The sequence below is a fragment of the Theropithecus gelada genome, chromosome 5, assembly GCF_003255815.1.
Source record: "Theropithecus gelada isolate Dixy chromosome 5, Tgel_1.0, whole genome shotgun sequence".
In the NCBI taxonomy this organism is placed as follows: domain Eukaryota; kingdom Metazoa; phylum Chordata; class Mammalia; order Primates; family Cercopithecidae; genus Theropithecus; species Theropithecus gelada.
In genome coordinates this window covers 182,768,699-182,789,437 of record NC_037672.1, presented here as the reverse complement: position 1 = coordinate 182,789,437, position 20,739 = coordinate 182,768,699, and the positions used below count along the sequence as shown (strand labels likewise).

General features: G+C 41.5%; 1 protein-coding gene across 2 annotated transcripts in view; it reads left to right on the top strand.

Annotated features, from left to right (window-relative positions):
* SORBS2 (sorbin and SH3 domain containing 2) overlaps positions 1 to 20,739 on the top strand; it is a 376,136-nt gene that overhangs the window by 51,484 nt on the left and 303,913 nt on the right. Inside the window, exon 2 of one of the 2 annotated variants that reach the window (XM_025384769.1) lies at positions 16,069 to 16,150. The exons of the other annotated variant lie outside the window; for it this stretch is intronic. The gene's annotated coding sequence lies outside the window, so the exon portion shown is untranslated. The remainder of the gene's footprint in view (positions 1 to 16,068; positions 16,151 to 20,739) is intronic. 2 annotated transcript variants of the gene reach the window in all.

The following is a 20,739-nucleotide window of genomic DNA, read 5'->3' as shown; positions in this document are numbered from 1 at the left end:
CCAATGCCTGTCATTCTACCCACTATGTCCCTGCGTACACATTATTTAACTCCCACTTACAAGTGAGAACATGAAGTATTTGACTTTCTGAATTGTTTCACTTAAGATAATGACCTCCAGTTCCATCCATTATGCTGCAAAAAACATAATTTCATTTTTTATGGCTGAATAGGATTCCATTGTATATATACCATATTTTCTTTATTCAGTCATCTGTTGATGGACACTTAGGTTGATTCCATATCTTTGCTGTTGTGAGTACTGCTACAGTAAACACATGAGTGCAGATGTCTTTTTGATATAATGGCTTCTTTTCCTTTGGGTAGAAACCCAGTAGTGGGATTGTTGGATTTATATAAATATACCAAATTTATTTTTTCTTTTCCTTTGGGTAGAAACCCAGTAGTGGGATTGCTGGATTTATATAAATATACAAAATTTATTTTTATATATGTATTATATAAAAATACATGTATATAAAGTACATGTATAATGCATATATTCATATATCATATATTTTTATATGTTATGTAAGGGTTATATTTTAGAGCCTTATGGTTTCATGTTTTATGGCTCAACCTATCTATTTTGTGTCTTGATAGAACAGAGGCTCCATCATTGTGGTTCTCCTCTATCTTACTCTCCTAAGATGAACTCCTTTGCTCTAAAAGTTTTTACTAGTTTATAGAAATATATACAAAAATTCATTTGGTTAAGGACTCATTCATTTCAGAGGTCTAGAAGATTGTCGCCTGAGGAAACACAGTACAGTTTGAGAATCATTACCCTGCAATCCCTTTGAGCGCTTCTCTGGATTTCCTCGACAGACAGACTCATTTTCCAACAAATCCTTTCTAAGGGTTTTGATTTAGCAACCGAAAGTCAGAGGGAACGTGGCACTTTTTCTTCTTTTCATTGAGCATAGGCCTGTTTCAATTATATTTCAAATATTTAAATAGTTTGTGATGTCTTCGGGTGACTTTCTATATCTCGAGTGGCCATTTACTAGCATATATATATATATAGCCTTTGCATGGGTTCACTTGTAGTTCATTTCGAACCATAATTTATCTATAGATGAAATAAAAAACAGGTTTTCTTTTTATTAAGTTAGATGGGAACCAGGTCAGGTAGGAAGTTGGTTCTTGAGAACAGAATGTGTGTGAAGCAGCTCATCAAGAAGAAAAAAGCAAAAGCAATATCCTGAGAATGTGCTTGTTTCGGGAGAATGCACATGGTAGTGGTGAGGAGCGCAGCTCTGTTCTGCCGGATGACCTCTCCAGGTCGATTTTCTACAGTTGCCTCTCAAATGTCCTTAAATCTTTAATTATACCTTATACTAAGCTATGTTGAGAACACAATTCTGGGATTGTTTCAATTCCCTTAAAGGCAGACAATTGTGTATATGGTTATGTTTACCAAGACAAAGGATAGGTCTAATGAGTCTTTAAAAACCAAGGGCACATTTGTACAAGAAGATTGGAAATGACTTAAACCGAATTGTGCAATTTAAATACACGCACAGGAAGAAGAGAAGGAAGGAGGGAGAGAGTGCATGTGCTTAGCTCAGAGTTCTGTATCTATATCTATAATGGCATCTATATCCTTGCATTTTCCACTAAAGAACTGAGGTAGCTTAATTTACCAATAAACCCCGGAAACTAAAATCACATTATACATAAGGACAATATGTGATTTTAAAGAAAACATCCATCATCAAGAAACAAAATAAAAAGAGGCAAGAAGCAAAGCTCTCCAGAAAAACAGGTAAACATAAACATGCAGGTGAAAAAATATGTTTCTTCATGGCCAAAGTTAAAATGAAAGCATGACAATTATGTTATAAAGACTATAAATAACACCTCCTCAGGAGAACCAAACTTTTTCTACCTCATAGCTCTAAAATAAATTTATTATATGGAATTTTATGTTAAAGTGCTCTAAATCAGTTTCTTACTATAAAAGATAACATTATAATGCCAAAAGGCAACCCAGCAAAAACATTTAAGGTGGACAGACAGACTAGCAAGGTAGCAAGGAAATTTGGCCGAACATCCTTTATCCCATGGTTCGACTTCAACCAACAAGACAAGTGAGCATATGATGGAACAGATGGACAAGTCTTCCCAATCATTCATTTTTTTTTTTTTTTTATGATGGAGTTTTGCTCTGTCACCCAGGCTGGAGTGCAGCAGCATCATCTCGGCTCACTGCAACCCCTGGTTCCCAGGTTCAAGCTGGTCTCCTGCCTCAGCCTCCCAAGTAGCTGGGATTACAGGCTTGCACTACCATGCCCTGCTAATTTTTTTTTTTTTTAAATTTTTAGTAGACATGGGGTTTCACCATGTTGGCCAAGCTGGTCTCGAACTCCTGACCTCAAGTGATCCACCCGCCTCGGCCTCCCAAAGTGCTGGGATTACAGGCGTGAGCCACTGCACCCAGCCTCTTCCCAGTATTTCCCCCCTAAATATCACTTCTCCCAAATGGGGACTTGGGGTATAATGAGCAAAAGATTCATTTATTAGAAGAAAGCTCTTTGCGTTTTCGTGTAGGTAGAATACCATATTCACATGTATTGGAGTCATGCACATAGTCCGAGATACATATGGAATCATATCAACAGTGGGCAGATGCCATTCGTTTATTCATTCCTGGTCACTGCGTTGTAGAGTGCTGCGGTAGGTATTGTCTTAAGCTACGTTTATGAATAATAAATTTATATGATTTCAATATGTGTTTATTTCATACCAAAGATTAGTCTTACTAAAAATGATTTTAAATGTTTTGGTTTTGACCCAAATATCTTAAATTTCTCTAATTAACTTCCTAATGTCTATAGAGAGAGTTTCTTAAAAACACTTTGAGAAATAAAATTTTCCCAGTTTTGGATAGAGTGGCATATTAAATCTGGAGATGTATAAAGCAAATCATTACTTATAAAAATAAATATGCCAGGCGTGGTGGCTCACGCCTATAATCCCAGCACTTTGGGAGGCTGAGGCAGGCAGATCACCTGAGGTCAGGAGTTCGAGATCAGCCTGACCAACATGGAGAAACCCCATCTCTACTAAAAATACGAAATTAGCTGGTCATGGTGGCGGGTGCCTGTAGTCCCAGCTACTCAGTAGGTTGAGGCAGGAGAATCGCTTGAACCTGGGAGGCAGAGGTTGCAGTGAGCTGAGATCGGGCCATTGCACTCCAGCCTGGGCAACAAGAGCAAAACTCTGTCTCAAAACAAAACAAAACAAAACGAAAAACAGAACGAAAACCAGGAACGGTTTCCAGCATCTATGTAGCTGATATCGATGATACACTCTGCATGGGAACTCAACATAAACCAAGCTGAACTTGTCCTATTCACCATGTCACGTCCACTTCCTCCATGTCATTTGCTTCAAGACCCTGCCCTGAGTCCACAACATCTATCACCAGTGCCAAGAGCAAGGCTTTGCTCCCTTTTCTACCCACCTTACTGACCTTGAGATGTGTGAGCGCTTTTCATCGTTTCTGCCAGTTTTCTTCTGGATTGCCTTTGATATTACTTTGCTCTGTTTTCATCTGAATAAAAGTAGGAGTGGATCACACAGTGTGACTTGCCCCGGATGAGCACTGCCCTACAATAGTCCGGACGGTCACTTGGACTCACACAGAATGTGAGAAAGAGGCAGAGGGCCCTCTTCGCTGGGACCACAGGAGATTGTGTTGGTTCTCATGACGGCAGGGCACTTATTTTTGTCCGAAGGGCCCTGACTACCTTATTTCTCTTTGACTTGAAAATTCATGTAGGGTCACTACTTAGTTCATATATACACCTACAAAAAGACAGAGCCCAGGCGTAGTAGCTCGTGTGTGTAATCCCAATGCTTTGGGAGGCTGAGATGGGAGGATTGCCTGAGACCAAGAGACTGAGACAAGCCTGGGCAACAGCAAGACCTTGCTTCTAGAAAAAAATAGTTTAAAATTTATTAAGAAGACAGAAGAAACAATGAAAACCTAATTCAAACTCAAATGTTAACCATTTTGATAGGTGCATCATTATGCTTCAGAAATGGAATACTGTTACGTTTATTTTAGGAAGGGAATACTGTTTTGCTCTAAATTCCAGCAATTGAAAATGAGAATCATTTTTCATAGCCAAAACATCTTAGTCAACCTCTGTATGAAAATAATACAGCGTTTAGTATCTCTTGAGAAGATAAAACACTACTATCAACAGTATATTTAAGTAGTTTTCTACACATCCTTAAATGATGGTTACATACACAAATATGTACATTTACATGTATTGTCTACGTTTAGATTTGTATCGATATAAAAAGGAGCTCATTGGAGCCATTATTTTATGAATGCTGTGTTTCCCTGGGGTGTTTTGGCCCCCAGCTTGGGGAAGATGCTCCGCTGGAGTGAGATAGACTACTTCAGATGGTTTGGCAGGCTGGCACTGTTTCTTTCTTTCTTTTTTGAGATGGAGTTTCACTCTTGTTGCCCAGGCTGGAGTGCAATGGTACGATCTCAGCTTACTGCAACCTCTGCCTCCCGGCTTCAAGCAATTGTCCTACCTCAGCTTCCCCAGTAGTTGGGATTATAGGCATGCGCCACCACACCCGGCTAATTGTGTAATTTTAGCAGAGACAGGGTTTCTCCATGTTGGTCAGGCTGGTCTCAAACTCCCGACCTCAGGTGATCTGCCCGCCTCGGCCTCCCAAAGTGCTGGGATGACAGGTGTGAGCCACCATGCCAGGCCTATTTCTTTGACCCTTGGAGGTAGCTGCACTTCTCACTCGGTTCAGTCTCATTTAATGTCCTGAGTTTTGCCATAACTCCCTGGGGAACTGCTTATTTTTGTATTTTCTCTTCTTTTTAGTCTCATGAAATATCAAGTCTACTCCACAATACCAAAATCAGATTTGCGGTTGCCTCAAGTAACCCTTGATGCTTATAAGTTGCTTCTGTCGTTGTGCGGCATGCACTGTTATTTATCTAATCAGCAATTCAGGGAAACACCAAGGCAGAGGAACTTTCTTCCTGTTCCTAACTGCCGTTGAGATATTACATACAGGCCAAGCACCACACACAGGGAAGCTTTTTACCGTTCTCACAGAGGGACAGGTGTCTCCCCATAGTCCAACGTCTGAAGGGGCCACTGCCACCCAGTAAGATGATTCTTTGGTCCAGTTTTCAGGTCCATCCAGTAGCGCTGGAGTAAAGGGGACACACCTTCAATGAACTGCGATGTTTCTCCCAACCTCTGTCCCCACTTCTAAAATGCGCAGATCCATACTCCCAATCCTGTGACATTCCTTCCTGCGCACAGATGGAGATCCTGCTGCCCTTATACTGTAGGGGTGGTAGACATTTAGGCAGGTCTTTTTCTCTCAGAAACCATGTTTCCAGTTAATTAATAAGATTATGCATTCATAAGTTAAATTTAGAAAATTGAAGTCATAATAGGAGACCACAGTTCTCAGATAAGTAAAATTCCTATCTCAAAGTAGTTTTAAATGAATGTATGGTGATTTCTAGATTTAAAAAAAAAAAATTATGCAATTGCCAAGAGAGTAAATTTCCAGAAGAATGGGTATTTTTGCTGTATAAGTATTCTTGGAGGCCTAATAAGACCAAATCTATGGGCCACTAGTTTTCTAAATCAAGTATGATCTTGACGGAATGCCACAGTAATTATTCTGTAGATCTCTGCACGCTCTGTTGATTTTAACACTTTTAATAACTTCCATTCAGTAGTTCCCTTGAACATGATTCCTTATAACCAAAGCCAGGTTTGTAAGTTTCAAGGTTATCGTGCAATCTGAGACTCTGGGAAAGATCATCACAGGGTCCTTACAGCTACCCACGGGGGCCATTCCATCGTTATCCTGGTTTAATGAATTATCAGTCCAAATGCAAAAACATACCCTGAGGAGAATATATAGAAATCAATTATTTCATTATTCAACGGATGCTTCCCAAAAAACATATCTGGCAGAGGGGGAGGGAAGAGATCTAGAAAAGCAGGTATCAGAGGGATCCCTCTTTCTGAGGGGAAAGGAATTTTGAAGGATATGTACTGACCAGAAACTCGGCCTTCCCCACAATGTTCCAGATAGCTGTGGGTGACTTCTTCCTACTGGCCTCATGCATCCACATGTCAAGCCAAAGTGGAGAGAAAAGAAATGTATGAATCGTGATGATATTGGTAATAACAGCACCTCCTACCACTTACTGAGGATCTGTCAGGCATTATGTCACATGCTTTACATTTATTATCTCTAAACCTCACACTAATCTTAAAGAGCCCAAGATTTTTCTCAATGAGCCATGAAAGATTTTGAATTTAAAATCTGCAGATATCAAATCATTTCCTATGGCATGCCCCCCCAAAAATCACTATAAAATAGAAAGCTGCGTTTTAGGTCTTTTGGTTGTGTTTCTTTTAGTGCTTTAGTAGAAATAATGATGGCTGATATTTGTTACATGCGTATTTTGCTCCGGGAAGGCACCCCTGAGAACCTTCCATGGACTTCATACTCACAGCACCCCATGGAATCATAATACTCACAGCACCCCATGGAATCAATACTCACAGCACCCCATGGAATCATAATACTCACAGCACCCCATGGAATCAGTGCTTTCATTTTTCTCAGTTCACAGATGAGGAGCCCTGGACTTAGAGAGTGAAGTGACTTCTGTGAAGGCATGCCAGCGGCAAAGCCAGGTTCCGACTCAGGGATTACGACTTCAGAACAGAGCTTTTATTTACTTTGCCATGGAATTAACATCACAGTTGGGAATACTGGATGAATCCCAGCGCAGCTAAACCAATTGCTGTCAGCAGAGGAGAATCGAGTTAATATACAAAATCAATAACCCGGGAGCTGTTACAGCAGCTTTAGCAAGATGCAGAAAGCAATCAGGGCTGAACATGCATGTGGTTCCTTTCTTTTTCTTTCTTTCTTTCTTTTTTTTTTTGAGAAAAAACACCATTTTTATCTCTAACCTCTTCTTCACACAGAGGCTACAGAATTCCCCATGTAAGTTTTGCCCCACCCTCTCTCCAGACTAATTATTGAAGTTAGTCTTTCCAAGAAGATAATCGATCAAAACATTCATGTAATAAAACTCTAATTTCATAATAAGGATTTTTCACAACTTAAAAATGCCCTCACATGAAGATGTTGAGTAACTTGGTTCGGTTACTTCACAGGCCATTTACTCTCAAACTGCACAGCTGGAATTTCTTGCTTTCCAATCTCAGCCTTCTGAAAGATGGTCTTTCCATATTGTCCTTAATAACTATTTTAGACCCTATAGCCTCTAATATTTTAATTAATTCTTAGTCATCCTAATATACTAGAAAATATATAAATAAAAAATTTAAAATTGTCATTTTAGCTTCAAGTATTAAAAGTAGGACTCAGAAATTAAACTTTAAAAAAGTAATAATATTTCAAAGTAATATTTTCTTCAGCAGTGATACCACAAGAAACATTTTTTACCCAGATTTTGAAGAATGGATAGAAGTATACTAATATGCTTTTAAAATACGATTTCCTGATGTAATTCACAAAGAAGAGAACAAACTAATCATATAATAGTTCTGATTTATCAATAATCTACTTAATAGCCTTTTTTATAGTAGATCTTTCTTATGATTCCTATACTTGATTTTTACTAAGGGGCTGCTATTTCATATTTTATAAAATGGAAGACTTAACAGAAATTAAATTAACAGAAAGCCTACTTTTTAACCACAAAACTCAGGTTTCAAATGATTTAGTTACATGAATTTTCTGACCAACTTCAGGTTTAATATCTTGTTAATTTCAGTACTTGTCTTGATAAGATTTGTCCAGTAAATACACATATATTTTGCTCTGCTAAGGAGCTTGTAATTCATTGTTTGAAACCCTGATAATTATTTCAACATTTGCCTTAATGAGAATAATTTAGCAAATATAAATTTATCTTTGTATGCTAATCAAAGATATTATAATTCATTGTAAAAAAATCCAGTTGTTAAAATCCCTATAGACATGAGTATTTCAGTGATTAGCGTAAATATATAATAACCCCCAAACAGCCCCTTGATATTTTAAAAATATTTCTGCCATAAGTTTATAAGTTATTGTAAATTTTCCTCTTCGGCTGGGCGTGGCGGCTCACACCTGTAATCCAGCATTTTAGGCGGCCGAGGCAGGCAAATCACCTGAGGTCGGGAGTTTGAGATTAGCCTGACCACCATGGAGAAACCCCATCTCTACTAAAAATACAAAAAATTAGCCAGCTGTGGTGACACATGCCTGTAATCCTAGCTACCCGAGAGGCTGAGGCAGGAGAATCGCTTGAACCCAGGACGTAGAGGTTGCAGTGAGCCGAGATTGCACCATTGCACTCCAGCCTGGACAACAAGAACGAAACTCCATCTCAAAAAAAAAAAAAAAAAAATCCTTCTTTAACATTTTGGGTAAGACAAGGAGAAAAATCAAATTTGGAAACATAGTCTACACAGTATACGTATTCTGAAAAGATAGATACAAATTGCATTTTATAAATGGTATCATAATTTAAAACTGACTAACGAAATACTAGGGCTAATTCTTTAGGAAGAGAAATAAATGCAACCTAGTTTATCTACCTTGTTTCATGCAATTGAGACTGCAAATGTTAGATTTGTACACAATGAGGTCAGTCTTTACCCGGAGAGAGATAGCTGTCTACAAACAATGTTTTAGACAACTTGCTAATTGCACTGCTTTTTAGACTATCCTTGGGCTCTAGATTAAAAGCAGTCTGTAGTTTTAATGACTGAATCAGATTTTTGGTCTGAAATATAATTCTCTCTTTCTCTCTCTCTCCCTCGCCCTCTCCCTCTCCCACTTGCACTCATACATACCCACAAAGTATTGCAGTAAATTGTAGGCAGTTTCTTCCAACTCATCTAATCCCACATTTTGCAAACAGGAGAATATTGGGTAGTAATTCACATTTGTCTTGGTGTCACTGCCTTTGCTATATTTTTTGAATTTTTTTCTCTATGTGGTAAATTATTTCAAAATTAATGAGAAATGGGATTCTATCACTTTGCAAATAACCGTCTCTATAGCCTAGTAGTCCTCATTATTTTATGCCTGGAATGTTTTTAGGTGTGACTTACAGAGCTGGATCCTTTGACCTTCGTGTAAATCCAAGTTGAGTTCTCTTTGATAAGAGAACTGGGACTTGTACTTGCCTGGAGAGAGTCCCGTTGTTAACCTAAAGCCTGTGTGGTTCACTGCTGGGTGTCAGTGTGGAATAGGTAGCCCTATTATTTCTCATAAGTTAAGATCTGGCCAATTTAATATTTTACTCTCAAGTATAGTAACTTATTTGTCCTACGTACTTCACTGCCTTTTCACTTATGAATGATTGTCTGAGTCTAAATTTCTCTTAGCTATCTTCTCCTTTCTTCCCCTTCTTCTTTTTATTTTTAGAGATGGGTTCTCACTATATTGCCCAAGCTGGAGTGAAGTGGCTGTTCCCAGGTGTGGTCACAGCACACGACAACCTCAAACTCCCGGGCTCGGAGACCTTCCTTCCTCAACCTCCTTAGTAGTTGGGACTGCAGGTGTGTGCCACCATGTGCAGCTGTCTGCTCCTTTCTAGTGCCGTTGCCTCTATCTTACCTGTTTTCAACAGGTAGATCAACCCTTACCTGTTTTCCTCCAGGTTATGGCCACAGCCTAACTCATTTTCATATTTCCAACTTTACCCCTTTGTAGTAAGTCTTCTGTGGCATCCAGCTTGGTAACAATTTGCTGAGTGCTTATGACTGTAAGGAACGTGTCAAGGCTTCAAGGTATAATACTTGTTGGGCTCTACTGTCACACTGGCTCCCCCAAACACAAGTCTACTTATTCAGATATAGTTTGTTAAGGAGAGCTCTTTATTTTTCCAACTCTGAATATCAAGCCCTTGACTCCACTAGACAATCTTGGCTGTGGGAATTCCTGGGCATGTCGCGTAGTTGGTTGTTAGGTGGGTTTAAACTCAGTGCTGAGTATGCCTGTTGGAGTCCCAGCCACTGGGGAGGCTGAGGGGGAGGATCGCTTAAGCCCAGGAAGTCGAGGCTGCAGGACCCATGATCACGCCATTGCAATCCACCCTGGGTGAAAGAGTGAGACCCTGTCTCTTAAAAAAAAAAACAAAAAAAAAAACATAAATAAACTCAGTGCTTCACAAAATGAAAAAAGGTTTTCAAGAACGACAGAATCTACACTGTAAAATAAAAAATATGTCCAAATCCCTGTGCACACTTAAGTACAGAGAATGGCAAAGAAGACAGTGGGTCCTGATGACAGCCACCAATTCTTTGAGAAACCTTAACCATCTGACTAAGGAGTAGCTTCTGCCTGTCCCAGATTGGATTATCCACTGTGTGTCCCAAATCTCTTATCTAGACTGGACTGACTGCTTCTTACCTCCAGCCATTGCCTGTGAATGCTGGGTGTGGCTGTATAAGGCTGCACCATCTCTTTCTCCTGTGAGCACTGTCAGAGGCTGCCCTGATTCCTATCTCCTTTGTTCCAGATCAGCCTGCTCTGAAAATTAGTATTGCCTCTGTGTACTGTGATGATGGAAGAGATTTTAGGTTCCTTGCTTAAAGTGTGAGCTTAAAAAAAATATATATATATATATATATATATATATATATCTCATTGAACCAAAGCACGACAGGTTTTGTGTAGCTCCATTAAACATCCCCTAGGTAAGAGTGGATCAGGATGGTGCCATTAAACACGTCATCCACAGCATCGTGTGGGTCATCAGTAGCATAATCACCTTTTAGATTTATGCTCCATGCACCTTTATCGAATCTCACCATGGCTTGGCCTCTACAGTGAAGCTCACAGTATCCAAATAACATTCTCTGCTTTTTCTAAAGATTTGGATATTACCTTGTGCTAAACTCACACCCTCTCCACACTGCTCTGCATTTTATTCCTATTACATCTTCAATTTTTTTCCCCAGAGGTAAAGACAAAGCAATAAGGCTGACATGCAAATCAATGCAGCCACTAGTTAGTTCCATTTGTGTTTTTGTAGTCATTATCTTGTTCTTATTTTGCCTCCCATGACTGACTAACCCCAAGCAACGCTGCCTCCAAAAACACCCAGGAATGATTCTTGATGTTTTTATTTTCCTCACCCAGTCTTTCATTATCCAGTGAATAATCGAGTGTGATTGATTTAACTTCTAAATATATGTTTAGAAAATTTCCCCTTTCTTTTCTTCCTTACAGCCATGGTACTAGTTTGAGCCTTTCTTATTTTTGACATCAACTGTCAAAGTTTCTTTCTGGTTTCCCTTCTTATATCCCCTACCGTTCCTTTCCCCTCTGCTTAATTGCTAGAATGATCCATTTAGAATATGTCTTAAAATGGTCAATGGTTTAATATGTGAAAGGGTTTCTTTGGCTCTCACACAATCTGTCCCTTTCAGCTTTGTTTTGTCTTCAGGCAGTAATGGGATGTTAATCAGAAAACAGTCATTAAAGGCACAAAGTTTATTTAGATGTCAAAAAGTGGTTGTATTATAGTCACTTTGCTTAGATGGAATGTTAGCCCCTGTGCTATCCAACTCCTGAGCTTTTTTGTTTGAGATGGGATCTTGCTCTGTCGCCCAGGCTGGAGTGTGGTGGCATGATCTCGGCTCACTACAACCTTTGCTTCCTGGGTTCAAACGATTCTCGTGTCTCAGCCTCCCTAGTAGCTGGGATTACAGGCACCTGCCACCATGTCCTGCTAATTTTTTTTTATTTTTAGTGGAGACGGGGTTTCACCATGATGGCCAGGCTGGTCTTGAACTCTTGACCTCAGGTAATCTGCCCAAAGTGCTGGGATTACAGGCGTGAGCCACTGCACCCAGCCTAACTCCTTAGCTTTTTGAACTCTCTCTCGTGCTGGTTTGAACCGTAGCCGTCTGTGTTCCATGACTTTCTATAGCTGTGACTATAGGTTGTGGAGCATGCCTGTTTCAGACTGCAGTAGTTATGGTTGTGTCAGGGCCTAGGAGAAATTTTCCCTTCACCCTCTGAAGGTTCGCTGAAAAATCAACTCACGATAGGCAGATTCATTTGAGAAAAGACGTACAAATTGTATTAAAGTGGACATAGGAGCCTTCAGATTGAAGACCCAAAGACACAGGGAAACTGTCCGTTTTTATGCTCAGGTTTCACAAAGTACGGGCAGCCATGTAGGCGTATGGTTGGACGGAAAGGTGTGGTCTAATGCGAATAGACGGAGTGGGGACACCCAGCATGGCCTGTCTGTCCAGATTCCTCTTGGCCTCTCTGGGCAGCTTTCCCTCCTGCTGGTGTGGCGGGGCCCTCTCCGGAATCGGGTCTGGTGACCGACACTCAAACAAGGTGGCTCAGAGCGTGTCTTTGTCGCCAGTTTTTACCCAGAAAGGTGGCGGGAAAGTTAGAGTAATACTTTTAGGTTTTAGGGCTGGCTCTGGGGCACAGGAGTTGTGGTTACTGTGACATGCCTGGAGCAGGAGGGATTGCGGTTTCTCTGTCTGGTCTCAGGAGAATTGGGCTGAGGAACTGAAGGCAGAAGTGGGCAGAAGAAGCTCTTGCTTCTGAGGTCTTCCTTTGGGGTATTGTTTCCTGAGTGTCAGGAGTTGCTGCAGTTGCTGGCAGCTTTTCCAATAGCTCAGTAATACCAACTAATCACTGACATGTGCTTTTTTTTTTTTTTTTCCCCGCCATGTGTAAGCAGTACTTGTAATGCAGGGCAGGTATCACTGGAATCGCTGGGAAACTTGAGGGCAATGCATCACCCAGTGGCTTGGCTTTTCCCAGTGGAGCATCCTCCACCAAGAACTCTCTGCAGAGGATATGGCTGTTTGTTAGGGGCACACACTTCACGGGTCACAGAGCATCCCTTGCCAATCATCCTGTTACACGACAGAGCAGTTCTGTGCTTAGAAAGGAGCAGTGAATTGAAACAAGAAGGAAGGAATTTCCATATGTCCAAACCTGGTTACTAGCTGTGTGTTTGTTTTTTTATTAATTTTTTTCGAGACAGAGTTTCACTCTTGTCACACAGGCTGGAGTGCAGTGGCGCAATCTTGGCTCACTGCAACCTCTGCCTCCCGGATTCAGGGGATTCTCCTGCCTCAGCCTCCCGAGTAGCTGGGGTTACAGGCGTGCACCACCAAACCCAGCTAATTTTTGCATTTTTAGTAGAGACGGGGTTTCACCGTGTTGGTCAAGCTGGTCTTGAACTCCTGACCTCAGGTGATCCACCTGCCTCGGCCTCCCAAAGTGCTGGGATTACAGGCATGAGTCACCGTGCCTGGCCATTAGCTGTTTAAAGAAAATTATTATATAATCTGTGACCTCACTACCTCTGGCATAAATATTGTCCTCTAAGTTGAGTGTTGCTGGTATTTCCAAAAGAAATTCACTTAGGAAAAGTCTACTGTCTAAAGTTTTGCCTCATCCACATATTAAGATTCTAGTTAAGCTCAGTATAATCTCTCAAATGTTTCTATGTCTTTGGTATTCTTCCCTTCTCAGAGTTCTTCTTCTCCTTCTGCTAACAGTTGAGAAGGTGTAAAGGCCTGCTCTTTCATCCTGCTAGAATGTTTTCTGTGCTTTCCAAATTAACTTTTGATGTTAGTGCCCATGATTAAATGCACACATTGCACCTCTGGCGTTTCCTTGTCTCTGATCTGTGTTTCCAGCAGTCCCCGCCTGGGTCAGCCCCCCGGACAGTCTGCGCTTTCTGGGAAAGGTGCTTCCTTCCTTGCTTTCTAGGAGGCGGTTGATCCAGTTGTCACTATCTATTACTGTTCTCTTTTAATCCAGCATCCTGCTGATTCTTGACACTTGTTGAATGTACCTAATGGCAGCAAACATGTCTAAATCTTTTTTTTTTTTTTTTTTTTTTTTTGAGAAAGAGTCTTGCTCTGTCACCAGGCTGGAGTGCAGTGGTATGATCTCGGCTCACTGCAACCTCCACCTCCTGGGTTCAAGAGATTCTCCTGCCTCAGCTTCCTGAGTAGCTGGGACTACAGGTGCTCGCCACCACACCAGCTAATTTTTGTATTTTTAGTAGAGACGGGGTTTCACCTGACGGGGCCAGGATGGTCTCGATCTCTTGACCTTGTGATCCACCCCCCTCGGCCTCCCAAAGTGCTGGGATTACAGGCGTGAACCACCGCACCCGGCCAACATGTCTAAATCCTTTATATGAGGATTTGTATCTAATTCAAAACCCATCAATGCTGGAAAAAATTACCCCTTTTCTTTAAGTGCATTTCTTTATGCATGACTCCATTGCAATCTGTCTTTCCTACCTATTTGCCATGACAAATTCCAAAACGAAATCGCTGTGGAATCCACTGGAGTATTTGTTATATACACGTTGGTTAAGTGAGATTACTTGACCTAATCCAGAGCTTTTTTTGGCCTGTGAGCATTTGATCCTTGTTCAGAGCTGGATAATTGTGGTCAATGGGATTTCAAACTCCATGACTCTAATATAGTCCCTTTTCCTGGTCCTTACTGATCATTCTCTCCGGCTAATTTTAATCCAAGTGAAACTCTCTGCTATGAATTTCGGACCAAACTTTTCCAATAATAATGTTTTCAGAAGAAAACAATGGAGGGATTGTCCAGAATTATTTGAAAATTAGATTCTTTCAGGAAAAATATAACTTGGCCACATTTTACTTCTCTGAAAAAGAAATTGTTAATGTTACAGTGTGACAAAGTCACTGTTATTCAAGTTTCTTATTGTTAAGGCAAAATTCTCAGAGAGGAACCCTAGTCCTTCGTTCTCAGCTGACCTGTCTGGGCCAATCAGCAGAAAGCGCTAGCTAGGACCACAGACATTGAGACCTGTCTCTGAGCAAGAAGCCAGCCGGGCACTGGGCAGCGGGCACCATGACCGCTGCATCCGCTGCAGCAGAACGGATGCTCACGCCACTGCCACTTTCCTCCACGGACCTCACCTCCTTGGGTTATTCATTCCCATTGGAAATCTGAACCTAAATCGAACCTCAGTTACGAGGACAAGGGAAGTTTCACCTGGCCTTCTTGGATTCTGTATTGGGATAAATCAATAGAGTAGAGGTTTGTATGGTAGGGAATTGCTCAAACATACAGGTAAGGAGTTCAGGAGGTGCCGTGACACCAAAACAAGCCCACAGTATTTGGCCCTGACTTAGTTCACTGCTGTTGCTTCAGTGGCTTCAGGGCTTGCCCTGTCACTCATAAGAGATGCAGGCTGAGAGTGAGAATTTTGGCCCCCGGTGGCCTATTGTCCTAATTTGTTCTTCTTTCTTTTCTGTGTTGTGGATTCTTGGAAGCAAACAGCTAGTAAATCACAGGTTTTCAAGTCTAAAATTAAAATAAGTGTGCAAAGCAATGTGATCAGATGAAGGGGTCATTAAAACACTAATGTTTGGTCATACATGGCAGCATGGAAATGGGGCCAGCCGGGGTGTCAGGAGGCATCCCGGCTCAGTCCCTGGCTCCCTGTGTGATCAAGCCCCTCCTGTCTCTGCTTCAGGAAAGGGCTGGGCTCCGAGGAGATGGTCTCCAGACCTCCTTCATTCTCTGAGCGTCTGTGATTTTCTAGTCACAGTGATGTTTGCTGAGGGAGTGGGTTGCATCACCTGGGATGATGGTGTGTTTTGTTCTTTTGTGGGGACTGAGGTGGCAGCTGTCTTTGGCATAAACTGAGCTGTGTCAGTGCAATGGAGCTGATGGGCTGAACCTCAAAAGCAGACCCCAGAGAGAGATTGATTCTGACAGTACAGCAGTTCCAGGGAGGCCTTGGTGCCTTGTGAGGTAAGACATGTGGGTGCTTGTGACACCGCTGGTCAAGTCTTCAGTGTAACATGTGATTTCATTGCTATGGACAGAGAGGCTCTGGGTTCAGACCGTTCTTAAAAGGAACTGGAGATTAAGTCTGCAAAACTGAAAACCTACACAGAAATTTTCAAATCGATTTTTACTTTTGATGATTACTAATAGTAAAAATGACTATCTCTGTTTATTTTTTTTACTTCTGAAGCCGATCGATTTGTTGGAAAATCAGATCAGTCAAAATCTAATTTTGATGTTATGCAAATACCCCTGGGGCCGTGAAGCAGCTGGTGATTCTTATACCCACTCTTCCCCAACACCTCCTGCCAACATTTTCTTCTGCGTTTGATCCTTTTGCTCTTGTCTTTTTCATATTTTTCCTTCAGTGTGTCCCATACTGTCTTTGCTCTTTTAAAATATGCATATTTCTATCGTTCCATTGAAAGAAACCGGAATATTTTACCCTAAAATATGCTTCTTTGGTATATTTCGAGATCGGTATTCAGAGGGGCTAGAGAACACAGGAATAGCTCTGAAAAACTGTCCTTTGTGAGGCAGATTTGCATCTGTAGGGAAAATCTGCTCTAGGGAGGTAGACAGACCATGCAGATAGGCTCGGAGGCCCCCTTGTCTTCCTTATCTGGATCTAGGAAAGGTTAACTCATGGGAAAAAGAGGCTAAAGTCTGACACTGCTCAAGGTCTGATAGAGACTTTTACCCCATTCCCACCTGCTCCTCCTGAGGGCAGCTCCAGGGTTACAGCAGATTTTATCCACATGACAAGACACCATGTGCTCACCAGGCTGACCCGCCTTCACTCTCCCATAACCTTGTCGCCTCCTTCCCCGGGAAGCCCCTAGCCCCTGTTCCCTCCATAGCCTGGAATGGAAGCTAGTCTAAAAACTTCAGCCATCTGACCCTTCTTTGAGTCTCATGTTTGTGGGACTCCCGTGCCCATGTGCATGTCAGTAAATTCACATTCTCTTCTGGCTGTTAAGCTGTCTGTTGTCAGTTTGTTTTATGGACTCAAATTATCAAACCTTCAGAAGCTGGAGGGAAGAAAATTTGCTTCACCTCTACACTATCTATTCCAGATTTAACATCCATGAGTGAGGTGCTGAAGGGCCCGGGTCTCTCAGTATCTTGGAGAATAATGAAGTTTGACAAGCTCCATCCCTGCTAGTGGGTGGGCTCCAGTCCAGGAAGCAGCTCCCAGAGCCTTTGCCCCAACGTGGCAGTGGTACTGTCTGGTGTATTTCAGCCCATCCATCCTGCCTCCCCCAGGCTCACACTCACGGACGTTATGATCCCACAGCAAGCCCTCTCACCACATATCGCTCTGGAATACAGGACAGCACCAGGCAATCCATTTCCTAAGTATGACAAGGCCTTTCTCTCTCTTCTTTCTTCTTCCTCCTTCCACAGCACAGCAGCCACAGTGCCTTCCCTACTCTGTACCTGATTATCTCTTTCTTCCTGCTCCTCCACAGCTAGCATCCTTAGAAAAGTCAAGACCAGTCACTTCACTAGCTCTCAGTGGTAATCGGAGTGTTCAAACTACAGAAGAATATATTATATAGTTCCCTATTCTTGTTTTTTTCGAGGCTATAATTTTCTTGTTCACTTGCTCAAGGTTTCTCCCCTTTCTCATTGTGGGAAAATGTAAATAACATAAAATTGACCATTTTAACCATTTTTAAGTGTACAGCCATAAGGCCTTAAATGTATTCACATTCTTGGGCTACCGTCTCCGCCATCCATCTCCAAAATTTTTTCACCTTCCAAAACTAATACTGTGTACCCATTAAACAAGAGCTGGCCACCTCACCCTAGCCTCTGGCAACCACCATTCTACTTTCTGTCTCTGTGAGTTTGACTTCTCCAGGTACTTCATTATGATTGGAATCATACAGGATTTGTCCTTCGGTGTCTGGCTTACTTCACCGTGCACGCTGTCCACAAATTTCATCCATGTTGTGATATGTGCCAGGATTTCCTTCTTTCTTAAGGTTGAATAATGTTCTATGATATGTATGCACCATATTTTTTTTACCCGTTCATTTGTCTGTGGACCCTTGAGTTGTTTCCACCTTTTGGCTATTGTGAACAAGGTTGCTGTGAACATGGGTGTATAATCAAAGTCCTTATTAGTAAAATCGAATCTATGGGAGTGCTGACATTGCTCTGGGGAGTAACTACCATTGATTAATGTTTGCAAAAAGGAAATGTTGCAGAGCTCTCTAGTGGATGTTTTAAATTATTCTCTCCTTTGCCCCTTAAAGACACATGGTGCAATTCTAGAACATTAACAACTTCCAAGTTCCTTCATAGCTGGATATTTTCTTTAACTTCTTTATTCTTCTGTACACTCAGATTAGTTTCTTAAAGCAATTGAAATGCTCCAGTTTACTTTGATGCTCAAAGATTTCTAGTATAAGCAGGAGTAGAAGAAATTAACTTAGCACCCAATCTAACATTTTATATAAAATACAAAAATAATTTGGGAGGCCGAGGCGGGTGGATCACGGGTCAGGAGATCGAGACCATCCTGGTCAAAATGGTGAAACCCCTTCTCTACTGAAATACAAAAAATTAGCTGGGTGTGGTTGCATGTGCCTATAATCCCAGCTACTCATGAGGCTGAGGCAGGGGAATCGCTTGAACCCAGGAGGCGGATGTTGCAGTGAGCCAAGATCGCGCCACTGCACTCCCAGCCTGGAGACAGAGGAAGGCTCTATTAAAAAAAAAAAAAAAGTTATTGTAACCACCTGATGGGATCTTCTTGCCCACTGCACAGACAAAACCAATTCACTGAGACTGTGGCATTGCAATAGTGTAATTGACACAAGACTGGCCACAGCACGTGGGAGATTGAGTTATTGCTCAAGTCAATCTCTGCCAAAATTTGGAGACTAGGTTTTTTCTAGGATAGTTTGCAGTCCAGGGGGTCTCCTTGTGAGTGAGGCCATGTAGCTGGTTGGTGGGTCCAAGTGGAGCCATTGGTGATCAGAAGTGCAAAAACCTGAAAAGACATTTCAAAAGGCCAATCTTAGGTTCTAGTATACAATAGTGTTGCTATCTGCAGAAATAATTGAGCATGTTGCAAATCTTGTTTCCTTCAGGATAATGGCTGATAATCGTGCACATCCGTACCTTAACAGAATTCAGGTCCCTCACTCTCCTAACTTGTGGTCTTTTATTAGCTTTGCAAAGGCTGTGTAGGTTTGGCAAGGGCTGTCATGCCCAGGAAGGACTAAAGGCAGTTTGGAGGTTAAAGGCAAGGTGGGGATTGATTAGATACGTTCTCTTTCACTGCAATCATTTTCTCACTGTTACAGTTTTTGCAAAGGTGATTTCATTATGATGGCTTCTTGGGTTTAATTTCACAGATACAAATGTCCACTTACTTTTTTGTTTACTGACACAAAATAAAAAAGTATTACAATAAGCAGAATTAAAAAACAAAGAATAAGCAGAATTAAAAAACAGAATAAGCAGAATCTTAAACTCATAACATTTTAGATCTGAAAGGAATCTTAGAGGCAGTCTGTCCTAACCTCTTTATTTTATAGTTGAAGAAACCCATACAGCTTAAGTGATTCCCTTTCTTTTATTCTATTTATTAATTCATTCATTTGATAGTTACTATCAGCTATGTATAATGCATCATGTTCAATACTATAATATATACAAACATTTCTTATAGTTTGTCCTACTCTTAAAGAACCTGTTTTCTAGCAAGGCAGAAAACCTAGGCATTGGAATTCAACACATATGGAGTCACTCCTATGTTCAGGCCCATGTGCTAGGATGTTGAAGAGGACACCAACATGAACGGAGGGCATCCGCACGCTCCTGAGTGCACACTGCTATAAGGCAGCAAGATAAACACACACTGCTCTGTTAGAAAGGGCCTGAGTGGGGCACCGGAAAGCATTTGTCCTCAGCAGGCAGAGGTGAGACCACTGAGTGGAGTGTGATCACGTCCTGAAGCCGTCAGGGTGAGACTGTGGGGGAGTCTGGAGGCAGTTGTGAGTGGAGGCGGTCTTAAAGATTCTCTCGTGGGCTCTCTCGTTAGGCTGTAGAGATAGAGACACACAGTTCTAATCCTGGTTAAACCTCTGGATTCTCACTGTGTCATCCAAACAATACTGAGCCTGCCACACAGGGTTCTTGTGAGATAAGAGGAGATAACGTCTGTAAGTGCTTCCGAGGCCCTGGAACATAGCAGAATTCCATAGATGTTAGCCACGGTGACTTCTCTACTGTGAAGAGCTTTGCAAGGCCAACCAAAGCAAATGGAGTGGAATATACTTGACTCAATAGAAAATGGGTAGCCACAAAAGGATTTTATACAAAAAAGTGATATATTAATAAATACACTTAAAAATTAATCTGAGCCAGGTGCGGTGGCTCACACCTGTAATCCCAGCACTTTGGGAGGCTGAGGTGGGTGGATCACTTGAGATCAGGAGTTCGAGACCAGCCTGGCCAACATAGCAAAACCCTATCTCTACTAAAAATACAAAAATTAGCTGAGCATGGTGGCGCATGCCTGTAATCCCAGCTACTTGGGAGGCTGAGGCAGGAAAATTGCTTGAACCTGGGAGGCAGAGGTTGTAGTGAGCTGAGATTGCACCATTGCACTCCAGCCTGGGCAACAGAGTGAAACTGTGTCTCAGAAAAAAAAAGAAAAGAAAAGAAAAGAAAAAGAAAAAAAACTAATCTGGCAGAACTGTAGGTGAGTGAGTGGAATGAAGGAAGGCAGGAGGTGGAATGAGTGTAAGGAGGAAACTGCAGTAGCTCAGGTGGCAAGTGAGTGATGAGAGCCTCATTACATCCAATGGAGTAACAGTAACAATAAATTATATAGACGTTC